Source organism: Anolis sagrei, chromosome 5 (genome assembly GCF_037176765.1).
Source record: "Anolis sagrei isolate rAnoSag1 chromosome 5, rAnoSag1.mat, whole genome shotgun sequence".
In the NCBI taxonomy this organism is placed as follows: domain Eukaryota; kingdom Metazoa; phylum Chordata; class Lepidosauria; order Squamata; family Dactyloidae; genus Anolis; species Anolis sagrei.
In genome coordinates this window covers 21261968-21276908 of record NC_090025.1, presented here as the reverse complement: position 1 = coordinate 21276908, position 14941 = coordinate 21261968, and the positions used below count along the sequence as shown (strand labels likewise).

Below are 14941 nucleotides of genomic sequence, written 5' to 3'. Positions count from 1 at the left end.
AGATGGTGTTAGCATATTCCCCTCTCCATGGAATGAAATATGACCTATCCATGGGTCATATCAATCCCCATAATGTTGGTCCCAAAACATGCTCTCGACTTATACATGAGGTCAACATATATATACACACACATATGGTACTTGACTATAATTCAAGAAATTTTGGTCTAAACTTAGTCTAAAAACCTGGATTGACTTCTCCATGGGTCAGTCCTGGAAACTGATGATGACAATGCCATCTCGTTGATCTCTCTGTTCTCCCTGCCATTTCGGTTGCTTGAGATGGAGTGGAAAAATGGTGGTGACGGCCTCACCCTCCACCTTTGTTTCCATTCCCAGACAAAATATCTCTCCAGAGTCACTGATAAGTTCTTCACCGTGTTTAGAGTGAGTGTGGTGTAATTGGGTGGGAGAACTTCTCACCTCTGACGATTGTCACTGCCTTTGCATTGGGTCTCTAAGAGAGACAGGTTGCTTTCCTTGCTCCTATCTTCCACCTTTTTTTTCCAGGCCACAATTTCACTCTTTTTCCTCATTTATATTCCTTTCCCTATCTGTAATTGTATAGATGTTGATATTTTAAGATGAGCAACATAGTTTACACACATCCCAAACTGCAACCTCTGAAACAAATTATCTCCCTTCTTTAGCTCTTCCTAAGTATGTTCCCTCAGTGCATTTTTAAAAGAAGAGGAGAAGATTTGCTTCTTATATGGCCCTAGATTTTTCTCTCAACATATCCATGGGTCACAACAAATTATGTAAGTTTGCCTACGGCTTATTCATGAAATTGATACATAGTCGCATTTATATGATATATGATATGTCAGTTCTTACTGAATTATTCTCACTGCATCGCATAACTGGACATATCTGGTATTTCTCAAATTTGGTTTCTACACAGGCTATTTGAAATGAAATGGATTATGATACCCACTCTAATTCGCTATTACCCAACAACATCACAGAGTATGAGATTTGCCTCTCCTGAGATTACATTTTAAACATGTTAGCAGTAATTCAGAACCATTTAATGATATGATTCTCTTTAGAAGAAAAAGAAAAGAAAAGATTATAAGCTAATTGCTTTTATGCTATTATTAATCTACTCTGCCGGACATCAGTTTCACCTAGAAAAAACGTTCATCAGAAGAAATTGCACCTTTGACACAATATATCTAAAGTAAAAAGAGCTCACAGCAACTCAGACATGAAATAAAACCAATTCCCGCTTCTGATTTATGCAGAATAGAATTAAGCCTAAACTAGATTCATTAGGTCCATTTCATTCCCTCTTCTCTCTAATAAAAAGCCAGTGGAAGAGTCCTCCAAGTTAACATTCTCAAGGCAATGATCATTCTCAAATGCTGATGATCAGGCAACCAATTTTTCAACGGAAATCTTACTTTGGCTTTCTCTCTCTCTCTCTCTCTCTCTCTCCCCCCCCCCCCCCCCCCCCAGTTTTCATCTTTTCTTTAATGAGAGGTTGTTGCTTTGACCAATACAGTGAAAATATTCAAAAGAAGAAAATCTAAACAAGCTTTCAGGAGGAATTATATAATTCTTCGGCAAACACAGACTCTGCAGAATACAAGCAAAAGAGCCAAAGGACACAAAAGGTGAGAGCACAGTGGGCTCATCTTTCAATATTTTCCCAGGTAAGAGATTGTTTTAAAAAGAGCACTTTGGTTTACAAGGGTAAGTAAAGATAAAGGTTTCCCCTTGACATTAAGTCTAATCGTGTCCAACTCTGGGGGTGGTGTTCATCTCAGTTTCTAAGCCACAGAGCTGGTGTTGTCCATAGACGCCTCCTAGGTCATGTGGCTGGCATGACTCCATGGAGCACCATTACCTTCCTACCGAAGTAGTACCTATTGATCTACTCATATTTGCATGCGTTCAAACTGCTATGTTGGCAGAAGCTGGGGCTAACAACGGGAGCTCACCCCGTCCACGAATTCATTCTGCCAGCCTTCCAGTCAGCAGGTTCTGCAGCTTAGCAGTTTACCATGGAGGTGCAGTGGGTTAGGGGAGGGATAGTCAGTTCTTTTTCCATCCAGCAAAACTCATGGGGAATGTACCAAAAACAGAGAAGAACACACAATGAAAACATTTTGTTTTTACAAAATCCTGATCTGTTTAACTTAACCAACACCTATACCATGGGCACACTCAAACTGATATACAGGACAGTCAATAAGTCTGCCATCAAAGCTCTTATTTTAGCATGATCTGCATGCTCTAACAAACTGGCTAACCCATGTACTGAAACCATGTTCTGGAACACTTGGAATGATTTGAACTATTTGCAAACATCCTGTAGATAATATTCTTATTTTATATGTAGACTCAAACAGAAGCCCATCTGAAATCAAATATTAATATAAAGTCCTGACTGGGGTAGTACAAATATATATAAATTCTCCTTTTATTCCAGGTTCAGCATTGCTTATCTGGAATTCCAAAATATAGTCAGCCCTCCACATTTGCCGGAGTTACGGATGCAGAAGCCACACAAAAGTGGAAAACCCACAAATCTCTAATTCCTTCAGCATAGTTCTATGGTCAGCCTCCAACAGAGGATCTATAGATTTCTTGAGACACCATATTAACTCAATTTACAAATCCACAAATGTTAAAACTGCAAATGTGGAGAGCTGACTTTATTGCACAATCCAAAATTGTCCACATGGGTGGCTGAATTAGAGACACTTTTACTTATGTATAGTTCAATGTACACAAACTTTGTTTCATGACTATATATAATTACCTTCAGGCTATGTGTATTAGGTATATATGAGACATAAATGAATTTAATGTTCCAATTTGGTCTCATATTCAAGATATATCATTAAACAAGTATTCCAAAATTAAGATGAGACTCAAAATCTCAAACATTTCAGGTCCCAAGAAATTCAAATGAGGGATACTCAGCCTATATTTAATTATTTGTTCTTATTTAGATACTGCTAGTCATTAAAAAAATTCTGACTCTCGTTTTGGCTAGAAAGCAATGATGTTAAAAGCACCATCAAATAATTGAATTCAATGAATATATATAATATGCCTGGTGATCAAAACCAACTCATAAAGTATAAAATAGTTATGTGTTTATAGGGGAAAAAAGACTTGAAAGTATGCCAGCCAGCAGAAGGAAAATGGAGAGCAGGAGAGAAAGTCAGTTTCCTGTAAGAATGAGATCCACAACTTGAGAGTAGCCACCAAGAAAAGTTTTTCTTGGATTCTTATCAAATAAGCCCATAATAATGGCATTGCCAAAAGTAAGTCTTTCACAAGGATCTCAAAACTCAAAAAACAAGCATAATTTTTTTGAAAACAGTGTAAAATATGAACTGATCTTGGCAGGAGCCAGTCACTTAGAAATGGCTTAGTACAAAGGCTGATACCAAAATGTCAAAGTACGATGGCACCAGGTATATTTCTTGAGCCAAAGCATTCCAAAGTCAGAATGCCACCACATGAAAGGCCCTGCCTTGTAAATACACTTCCATATCTACATAAATTTGATATGAGAATTAATCCTGTTGAGTTTGTGCAAATCTCTTTGCTTTGCCTCTGTCAAAAGGGTGTTCATAAGTGTTTAATACTCCTGGAGCTAACATTAAAACAACATTACAGAGTGCCCCAGTTAACAACAATTCAGAATCATCTAGGTCTTCAGATCCCAGACTCATTGCAGTTGTTTATACATACTATGAAGAGGTTGGAAAGCTGAAAGTTTTAAAAAGTCAGATATTTAACACAATAATTCCCATTTTACACTGGTAGTACCACCTTTTGTTAAGTGCTTCTAAACAAAATCTCATACATAGCAAGAACAAATGTATGTATTATTTTCCTAAATTTATGCACTGGCCCTAATTACTATGCAGATGCAATTAATTATACCTAAAAAATGCAAAGCCATGATAACATATGGTTCTTAGTTCCCAAAATCTGAGGCATAAAAGAAGATTTCACACTTTGGGATATGAACATGAAATCCCGATTAAAAGGTTGTCAAATGAAGTTGCTTCCAATATCTTTTAATTCAGGAATGTTATCTTCTCCAAAAATGTGTTCTTGTTCAAGACACAGGTAAGGGAAACGTTCCTAGTTGTTGATCACTTAAAACAGGATTTTCCATGTCCTAGTGAAAAATTATTTGTAGACACTAATTATATTCAAATGTAATCATTATAAAGACAGCAAAACCATCCATCACCTATTCCCTCCACAATAAAGAAAGGGGAAGACAGAATTGTTCAAATAAAAACACCTATGATTTGCCAAAATATCTCTGTCTGTCTGTCTGTCTGTCTTGTATCTCTTTTTTTAAAAAAAAATGACATTGAATGTTGTGTGAGTGCATTGTGATCCACCCTGAGTCCCCTTTGGGGTGAGAAGGGTGGGATATAAATACTGTAAATAAATAAAATTCAAGGACAGTATATCTGAGATGTTGTATTGGCACAGTTAAACGCAACAAACCATTTCATGGCTGGACAGAAAGAAGGGATAGAGTAGGATTTCAGGATATTTTTTAAATGAACTAGCTGTAAATGCCGAAAGAAGTTGTACTAATTAACTTAGTGGTAACTGAGGATGAAATTAAATTCATATCCTCAAGATAGGAGATTAGGACATTTTCATAAGCTTCTGGAAATAGACCTTCTGTGTCTGGAATATCTTAAACTCTTAGAATTATATTTAAATACTCACATTAGGCCCATTCCAACTTAAATACTCTTCTGCACTTGAGGACATGCCATGCATATAGAAAAAAAACAGGTACAAATTGAGTATTTCTTAGATAAAAGGCCAGAAGTGTTCAGGAATGTCTGTGAAATAGTGGGAATCTATTATGCTTGGTGCAAATCCATATCTTCTGTTATTTCATAGATTATTGAGATTCTTGCCTGCCTCATAATTTGTTTGTTCATTCCTTGGGTATAAGACATAAAGCTAGAGAGAGACTGAGGATCTGAGAGAGTGAGTATATGCAGTGGCTGATGATTAAAAAAATTGAATTTTGGAGCAATAAACATCAACCAGAGTATTTGTCTTTCAACTGGGTATCTTTTCCTGCATGACACCACAGATTGAAAGTAGAGGGATCATAAGTTTGAATATTTCTCAGACTTAAGCAATAGCAACTACTACTAGCATACCAAAAGAGAAGCACTTTATTAAAGCCTTCTTGTCTAGAAAGGGCTATAATGAGTTGGCAAGCCTGGGTGGTACAGCTGAAGTGACCACTTCTACATGTCAAAAGAAGACGAAGCATATCTAATATTTAATTGTTTTTCAGTGTTTGTATTTACTTTGTTTTAAATTGATCAAAGTGTGTGACTGTTAGCTGCCATGCATTCTCTCAGGGCAGAAGGCAGGGTATAACTAAAGTAAAAAAAAAATCTCTCTCTATATGTAAATGCTCTGTGCATAATGAGTACCTTAAAAACAAAAGAACCAATGAACGAAATCACACAAAATCTGGGAACAAAACATCTCACAACACAAGGAGTGATCATCACTCAAAAAATTATGATTTTGTCATTTGTGAGTTGTAGTTGCTGGGATTTATAGTTCACCTGCAATAAAAGAGCATTCTGAACTCCATCAACAATGGAATTGAACCAAACTTGGCACACAGAACTTGCATGACCAACAGAAAATATTGAAGTGTTTGGTGGGCATTGACCTTGAGTTTGGGAGTTCACCTACATCCAGAGAGCACTGTGGACTCAAACAGTTCACCTACAATCAAAGAGCATTCTGAACCCCACGAACGACAGAATCGGGGCAAACTTCCCACACAGAACCCCCTGACCAACAGAAAATACTTAAGGCCATCCAGTCCAACTCCCTTCACCAGGGCAAGAAAACGTAATCAAAGCCCTTCTGACAAAGAGCCATCCAGCCATAGATATATAGATAGATAAATATGATTCACACATACACCGATATAGTATAATAGGTTTAAAAGGGACCCTTAAATAAGGACAATGATATGTTGCATGTTCCAGGGTGGGCAAACCAGACACTCTCCACATCAACACTGACAAAGAAACAACAAGAAATACTGTTTACCCACAAGCATAAAGAAATTACATCTATTAGAAACCAACAGTTTCTCATTACTTTATTTTGCAGATCAACAGACTGGGCCACAGCAACATGTGGCAGGGGACAGCTAGTAAATAATAAATTCATAACTCCAGGTTACACCTTTGTAACTGTGATTATGAATTCCAATCATTGCCTCAAAGCTGCATGGCACATTTTAAAGATAGTTATTATGATTTTAAATAGAGATACAAAAATTTAATTCTTGTGGAATGTTAGGAACTGTGTGCTTGATCAGCCTGATGTCTAGGAACTGGTTTTCCTATGAAAAATTCAAAGCTCTTGCTCTATTTTCTGTGAATTTCTGCACAGCTTTGAAGCACATTTATATTAGACAGCCTTTCAGATACCTGCAAATAGAGGATTACACTTTAAACAGAGAACATCTTAACAGAGGTCTTCACTAAAACAATATTTTTGCAAAGCATGTTTAGCACAGGGGCTCAAGTTTGAAAACTTGAAGAAATACAGTCTTAAGGTGAAAAAAAGAATAGGAAAGAGAATAGCAAGGAGTGAAATGAGGGCTCAAATCCCATCAGGGTCACTGCTTCTGTGCATTCGAACAGGTATTTATACACACACCAGCCTTTCACAATTGATGGATTGAGCACATATTTTGTGCTCCAATATTTACAGCTCAAGTGAGAAGCTGCCCTAACTTTTAAAACAGCAGCACTGTACTCTACAATCATCCTCCCGGCCCCATCTTCTGAAGACAACATGCACTTCATACTTCTATCACTTCAGGAATAGGATCGACCTTTTACATGGTCTGATGAACTGCATGGTCTGACAATCATCTGTTTTGACTTGGTTCTTCAGGTTGAATGCTTTGTAGTAAGAGCTCTTGCAAAACCAATTTTCCCCTCTCTGCTTTCTCACTTTTTCCTGTGTAAAAATATAGAGATACAGATAGATTGTGTGTTTTTCCCTTGCCAACAATCCAGACAGCACTGCTATGTTTAAATCTGCCATTGTGTTGTCCAAACCAACAAAGGAAAGCTGCTGAACAAGAAGGAAATAATGTAAAAGCCATGCATTCTTGGTGTTGCTTCCTACATTTTAATGAAGGACTTGGCACAATGCCTTTCCCAAGTTCCAAAGTCTGTTCTCTTGTGTGAGAAATCAGTACAATTATTTGGGGAGGCCAGATGGTAATCTATAACACCATAGGTCAGGTGTGGATTTGTTGGTTTGTTTGTTGCCTGGCTTAAGGGGTTTTGGGGACCATGTTCAGTCATTAACAGTTATAAGCGTGAATTCCAAAAGTTATGAGTGAATAAGTCCCTCTCATAACCTCGTAACTGAACAGGGTACCATGCTATATTTATATTTCACACTTCCACTGTGGTTACAGTATTCAGTAAGGCTAACAAGTGGTAGTATGCCCATATTGCTATATACCTCAGTGCTATTTTAAAGCAAAGATTTTGTGACATGGAGCAGAGTTGCTATTTACTTAACAATACAAAGTGCATGCCAGCATGTCACTTATAAAGAAATGTTAATCCCAATAAGAAAAGAACAACTGAATCAATGGGAATTTTGTAAGCCAAATTAATATTTATGTACATTCCAGTGATTTGTTGTGGAGAAAAAAAAATCAGATTACGCTGATAAAAAAACACAACTTACAGACTATCTACAGACCCACTAAGAAAATCCAGCAAATGCTACATTCAGCAAAGGACAAGAGGGATCCTCTCACCTCTGCAGGAGTCTACAGTATACCATGAACCTGTGCATAAGTTTATGTGTCCAACTCTGAGGAGTAGTGCTCATCTCCATTTCTAAGCCGAAGAGCTGGCATTGTCCTTAGACACCTCCAAGGTCATGTGGCTGGCATGACTGCATGGAGCACCCTTATCTTCCCACTGGAGCAGTACCTATTGATCTACTCACATTTGCATGTTTTCTAATTGCTATGCTGGCAGAAGCTGGGGCTAACAGCAGGAGCTCATGGCACACCCCAGATTCGAACTTGCAACCTTTCGGTAAGCAAGTTCAGCAGCTCAGTGGTTTAACCCACTACGCCACCAAATGCAGCATTGCCCAAACACGAATCAAGGAACATGAAAGGCACTGCATACTAATTCAGCCTGAGAAGTCAGCCATAGAAGAGCACTTGATGAATCAACCTGGATAAAGCATATTATTTGAGAACACAGAAATGTGGGACCATTCTAACAACCACCATGTCAGACTACACAGAGAAGCCACTGAAATCCACAAGTATATTAAGAATTTCAACAGAAAAGAGGAAGCTATGACACTGAACAAAATCTGGCTACTAGTATTTAAAAAAACTATAAAATCAGGACAGTAAATATAGAACAAAATCTCTGAAAACAGGGGAATTCCAGGCATGAAACAGTCAGGACCAGCTAGCACATCCCAACAAAGGATTTCCCCTAGGCAGGAATCAGTCTGGCCTGGAAGCTGCAAGGCCATCAAATACTAATCAAGGTGATTAATTACAACATTCATACTTGCCTCCAATAGACAAAAGTTTTTTCTCCCACCCCGGACACTATTACAGAGATATATAAACCTCACTTGCCTAATTTCCAAAAGACCTCACAATGTCAGAGAATGCCTGCCATAGATGCAAATGAAACGCCAGGAGAGAATGCTTCTAGAACTTAGCCATATCACCCAGAAAACTCAGAGCAACCAAGTGATTCCAGCCATGAAATCCTTTGACAACACTTTCAGATTAAAGTCAACAATTAAAACGACACTGTGGAATTTAGGACTGAAATCAGCAGTATTTGGTTATCCAGTTGTATTGTATGGCTTTATCTGTATGGCCCTAACTAAGCTGATTTGTAAGTTTTGATGTCAATTCAGTTATGTTCATTGTTGTCAAGGTATTAATATCCTTATGTTATTGACACATAATATTGATTTCCCCTGTTTCATGCTTATAGTGATACCTAAAGATCTACAAAATATATTAAAACTAAACTGAACTGAACTTTAAAGAACAATTCAAAAACTATTGAGTGAGTGACTGCACTCACGATATCACAATAGCAGGGTTCGGAACACAGTTTCAGAACCCTGCTATTTCGTCTGCTGAAACTGGTAGTTTCAGCCAACAAAAAATAATAAGGTCCCTAATAGGGAATGCACATTAATGTCCCTGCTTAGCTCTGGCCTCATCAGGTGCTGTGAGACATGTCACTACTCAATTTTCCTCCGTAAATGAAAAAAAACTGGGATTTATCAGTGAGATGAAATAATGCATTTTCTACCAGAAGCATATCAATAAACAAGGTAGTATAATGTGGGGAGGCAGGGCCACAATCCAGTTTGCAATACAGAATATACCCTGTATTTAGGGGGGAAAAACTAAGGATGATTGCTTCTCCCTGGTTAAATAGAAAAAGTAACAGAAAAGAAAGGCTAGTGCATTAGACTGCAAAATTATCAACAGTCACAGTAGAAAACGGGGTTGTATAGGGGAAAGCTGGCTTATAAGGCAGCTTCCAGGATACCTTCCATGTAGCTGGATGGGCTGAATTTTTCTCTCCTTTTTTGAGGTGACACAAGCAGGCAAACCATGGTTACAGTTGAAGCTTAATTCGCAGAAAGCTCACAGCACATTCCTGAACCATGCAAAGAGGATCATGAGTAGATCTGGACTAGGAACATGTGACACTTGAGATGTTTGAAACATAAATCCATCAGGTTCATGAGTGTGCTGTGAGCTTCCACCTTGCATAATTGGTTAGACCAGTTAGGGCTGGAGGGAGTTGCTGTTGAACATCTGAAACACCACATGTTTCCTTGACATGAGTTGGATCACGGGTGAAAGGAATGTATTATATGGGATACACATGATCCCCAAAGGCTACTTGGATATATATGATTCCTCAGTGCCCTGAAGTACTGCAGAAAATCAGTGAGACCTCCAGAGGTGGCATTTCTGGACATTCAGAATTATATATATATATATATATATATATATATATATATATATATATATATAAACAAGAAATATAAAACATGGAAGGAAAAAAATCTTCCTGTAAAAAAAAACAGCCACACTTTGGCTGTGATCCCTAACTGGAAGATGTGGTGGAATGCCATGGCTCCTATTTCTTCTTATGGAACCCACCTTCCTTGAGGACCATTTAATGATTGGTAGGCAGCAGGGAGTATTGAGGAAACATCTATCTATGTCCCTATAGCTGCATAGAACAATGATATAATCCTTTCATTTCATATACAGTCTATACACATAGCTTGAAGATAATTCAACAGAACATCTTCTATATACATAAAAATGTAATGTTAGTTTGTAGGATTAATATAACTCAAAAACCACTGGACAAATTGACACCAAATTTGGACACAATATTCCTATAAACCCAATGAGTGACCATCACTCATAAAAACACTGAAAAACACAGTGGAAGGGACTTAAAAAGCCAAAAACACAAAAAGATGCTACAGCACATGCGCAAAAACTATTCCCCCGGCAAACAAAACACACCATAGCATATCCACATTCTCTTCTGGACTACAACTCCCAGCACCCCCTAGACCAGGCCCTTTAGGAGAGGAGACTGATCCAAATGCACTGCTTCCAAGCTGCAAGCTTTCTTGTCCTTGGATTTCTTTGACAGCATCTCAATCCCAGCATATTTCCAATTTCCTATTCCTAGACTGTAACTCCCACCAATCCTCCAGACAGATAAGATAGATAGATTAGATAGAGATAGATAGGTAGGTAGATTGATTGCTCAGGAGGACTTCTGGGAGTTGGAGTCCAAGAATAGGTAGGGAAGGAAGGGGAGAAAGAGGAAGGGAAAGAAAAGGGGGAAAGGAAGGGAAGATGAAGAGAAGGAAGGAAGGAGAGAAGGAACAAATAAAAGGGAAGAAAGGTAGAAAAGAGGGAAGGAAGGAAGAAGAGAAAGAAAGCAGAGAAAGAGGGAGGGAAGTTTGGCCACAGCAACACATGGCAAGTACAGCTAGTGAGTAATATTTTTTTCTGCATGAAATGAAGTTTATGCACTTTCAGATTGTGAAGGGCTTTTGTTTTTTGAACTCCAGGTAAGGGATACCCAACATGTAATAGGATGTCAGCTCTCTTTTTTTAAAAAGATAAACCTGTATCATAATATGCTGTTGATTTTCCATGAGAAGAACTTTCCATGAGAAGAATCTGAATTATATAACAGGAAGACATTGGTTTTTATATATTTTTAATGGTTTTGTATGAATTTTATAATGTTGTTTTATTATTTTAATAGTATACTATGGACTGTTATGGCATCAAATTGCTGCCAATTTGTAAGCCGCCTTGAGTCATCTTCGGGCTGAGAAAGGCGGGATAAAAATATCGTAAATAAATAAATAAATACAAATTTGTTTGTTTTGTGGTCTATATGGTTCTCAGTATTTAATTGTCTTTGAAATTTTATTTATTTATTTATTTATTTATTTGTAGTATTTATATACCACTTTCCTCTGGGAGGACTCGGTTTACACAAGCATAATGGCAAAATTCAATGCCTTACATACATAAACCAAATCACAAATCAACACCATATAACTAAGCATAAAATCTATAGGACAATTCACTATAAGATAAGAAAAAAGTTATTTAAAACATGAAATATAAGAATTTAAAATCTAATAAAAACATTAAAATCACATGATCCAAGCGCTTAAACCAGGCCACTCCAATGTCGACTGCACATATTCTGTATTTGCTTCTTTTATTGCATTATTTTACTAATCAAAAGTTTTGTTCCATAACCATGTCTTTGTTCTCATTCTAAAGGCTAGTAGGGATGGCACTGATCTAATTTCACTGGGGAGGGACTTCCAGAGCTGAGGAGCCACCACTGAGAAGTCCCTGTCTCTCATCCCTGCCAACCACACTTGTGAAGGAGGCAGGACTGAGAGCAAAGGCTCTCCAGAAGATCTTAACCTCCTTGATGGTTAATAGACGACGGAGACATGTTTGGATATGTAAGCGGGGCCAAAACCATTTAGGGCTTTATAGGCTAAAGTCAGCACTTTGAATTGTGCTCAGTAGCAGACTGGCAGCCAGTGGAGTTGGCGTAACAAAGGAGTTATGTGCTCCCTGTATGCTGCTTTGGTGAGAAACCTGGCTGCCACCCGTTCAACCCCTTAAAGCTTCCAAACAATTTTCAAAGGCAATCCCATGTAGAGCATATTGTAATAATCTATTCTCAATGTAACAAGAGCATGGACCACCGTGGCCATCAGACTTCCCAAGGTATGGGCGCACTTGGCCCACAAGCTTTAATTGTGCGAAAGCTCCCCTGGCCACCGCTGAAATCTGGGATTCCAGGCTCAGCGATGATTCCAAGATCACTCTCAAGCTGTGAACCTGCACCTTCAGGGGAAGTGTAACCCCATCCAGCACAGGCTGTAACCCTATACCCTGTTCGGTCTTTTGACTGACCAGGAGGACCTCTGTCTTGTCTGGATTCAGTTTCAATTTGTTCACCCTCATCCAGTCCGTCACAGCTGCCATGGACCTGATCAGGACCTGAACAGCCTCCTTAGTAGCAGGTGGAAAGTAGTTACAGAGCTGTACGTCATCTGCATACAAATGGCAACAAACTCCAAAACTCTGGATGGTCTCTCCCAACAGCTCACCTCTACTTCAGTATACCTTATGTCAGGACCTGCCCTCCTTATGAGCTATTAAAAACAATGGGAGAAGAAGCAGGAGGTGGAAAATACTTAGCACATATATATATGGCATAACTCACCACCAGTGCCACCCAAAATGAGATAATCTATATTATTTGATTATTCATGAACAGAAAAAGAAACACCTTTTCAACCATATACCAACAGAAGATCTCTAATTCCCCACATCTCTAATACAAATGGACTTGCCAAGTCCAATTTTAGCCTAATGAAAAGGAATAGAGGCGACAAATCAATCTTAGCAGTATGGAAGAATGAAGGAGAATTTGCATTTTTAAGAGGGCAAGCTACCAAAGAAAATGCTGGGGGAAAGTTTCCTTTCCCTTCAACACCTTGGACCAAAGCCAGATGTGGAGTAAACTCCATTGACAGCTATGGCATTAGAGCAGTGGTTCCTTTTGCCCATTGTTTTATGTATTCTGCATCCGCCATCCCATCAGGAGAGGCAGATAATGAAAGGAGAGAAACAATTGAGTGAAAGAGACAAAGAAAGCGAATCCACTTTTCCACTTAATGAGAGGAAATATTTGTGAGCTTGTCACCATGCCACATTGCCAAATATGACAAAGAAAATGAAGCACATTAAGTGTGTGGTCCTATGGCCTTTCTTGAAAGGAGCACGTTTGGAAAAGCTAACACTGCTGTGGGGAGATGCTGGGTGCAGAGACAATGACAAAAACTCACAGCTGCTCAATTGCTGACAAAAGCCTAATGGAAAAGAATGAGTTGCGGCACCTTTAATCCCTTTCTAGTGGCCAGCTGTGCTTAGGCTCTCTCAAGGAATAAATGCTAAGTTATCGTAGTTGTATTCAAAATAATAGCTAATTTATTACCACAAAAGCTACCAGGATTTCAATTGCTCTAACCTCCAATGCATACTTTCCATTATGTCGCCTACCCTAAAATGTAAAAAAAGGCTGAAAATGTTTCTCCCAACCTCAATCTCAATGTCATTAGGGGAAGTAATTAGAGAAGTCAACAACGAAAGGCCTAAACTCAGAATGAGTGGACCAGACCACTGAGAGACCAACATAAGCCTAAAGGCACTTTCACACTACACAATCATTTCAACACTAGCCATCCCCTGCCACACATCGCTGTGGCCCAGTCTGGTGATCTGGAAAATAAAGTAATGAGAAAGTGTTGGTTTCTGATATATGTAATGTCTTGATGCTTTGGGGTAAACAGTTTTTCTTGCTGTTTCTTTGTCAGTGTTGATGTGGAGATTGTCTGGTTTGTCTATTCTGGAACATGAAACATATCATTGTCCTTCTTTAGGGGTCGCTTTTAAATCTATGATACTATAGCTCTCTGTGTGTGAATCATATATATCTATCTATATCTATGACTGGATGGCTCTCTGTCAGGAGGGCTTTGATTATGTTTTCTTGCCCTGGTGAAGGGAGTTGGACTGGATGGCCTTAAGTATTTTCTGTTGTCATGGAGGTTCTGTGTGGGACGTTTGCCCCAATTCTGTTGTTTGTGGGCTTTATTCACAATGGTATTTGATTGTAGGTGAACTATAAATCCCAGTAAGTATAACTCCCAAATGTCAATGTCTATTTTCCCCAAACTCCATATGTGTTAATATTTGGGCAAATGGAATATTTGTGCCAAGTTTGGTCCAGATCCATCATTGTTTGAGTCCACAGTGCTCTCTGGATGTAGGTGAACTACAACTCCCAAACGCAAGGTCAATAACCACCAAACCCTTCTAGTGTTTTCTGTTGGTCATGGGAGTCCTGTGCGGCAAGATTGGTTCAATTCCATCATTGGTGGAGTTCAGAATGCTCTTTGATTAACTATAAATCCCAGCAACTACAACTCCCAAATGACAAAATCAATTTTTTAATGATGGTCACTCCTTGGGTTAGTAGGTGTCTTGTGGCCAAATTTGGCGGTAATTTGTCCAGTGTTTTTTTAGTTATGTTAATCCCACAAATGAACATTACATTTTTATTGATATAGATTAGCTGTTACAAAATCATGAAATCTTACAATTGGAGGAAACCATAAGACCCATCTAGTCACCCTCCTGCCTTGGAGCGATAAACAATACTTCTCAGACATATCCATTCAGCTTCTATTTAACGACTGCCTTAGATGGAGAATCAAT

The 14941-nt window shown here is 38.5% G+C and overlaps 1 protein-coding gene and 1 pseudogene across 6 annotated transcripts in view; one reads left to right on the top strand and one right to left on the bottom strand.

Moving 5' to 3' along the window:
• CCSER1 (coiled-coil serine rich protein 1) overlaps positions 1 to 14941 on the bottom strand; it is a 796797-nt gene that overhangs the window by 661290 nt on the left and 120566 nt on the right. The gene's annotated exons all lie outside the window — the stretch shown is intronic.
• Positions 1 to 14941, top strand: part of LOC132777270 (aconitate hydratase, mitochondrial pseudogene) — a 93412-nt pseudogene that overhangs the window by 14148 nt on the left and 64323 nt on the right.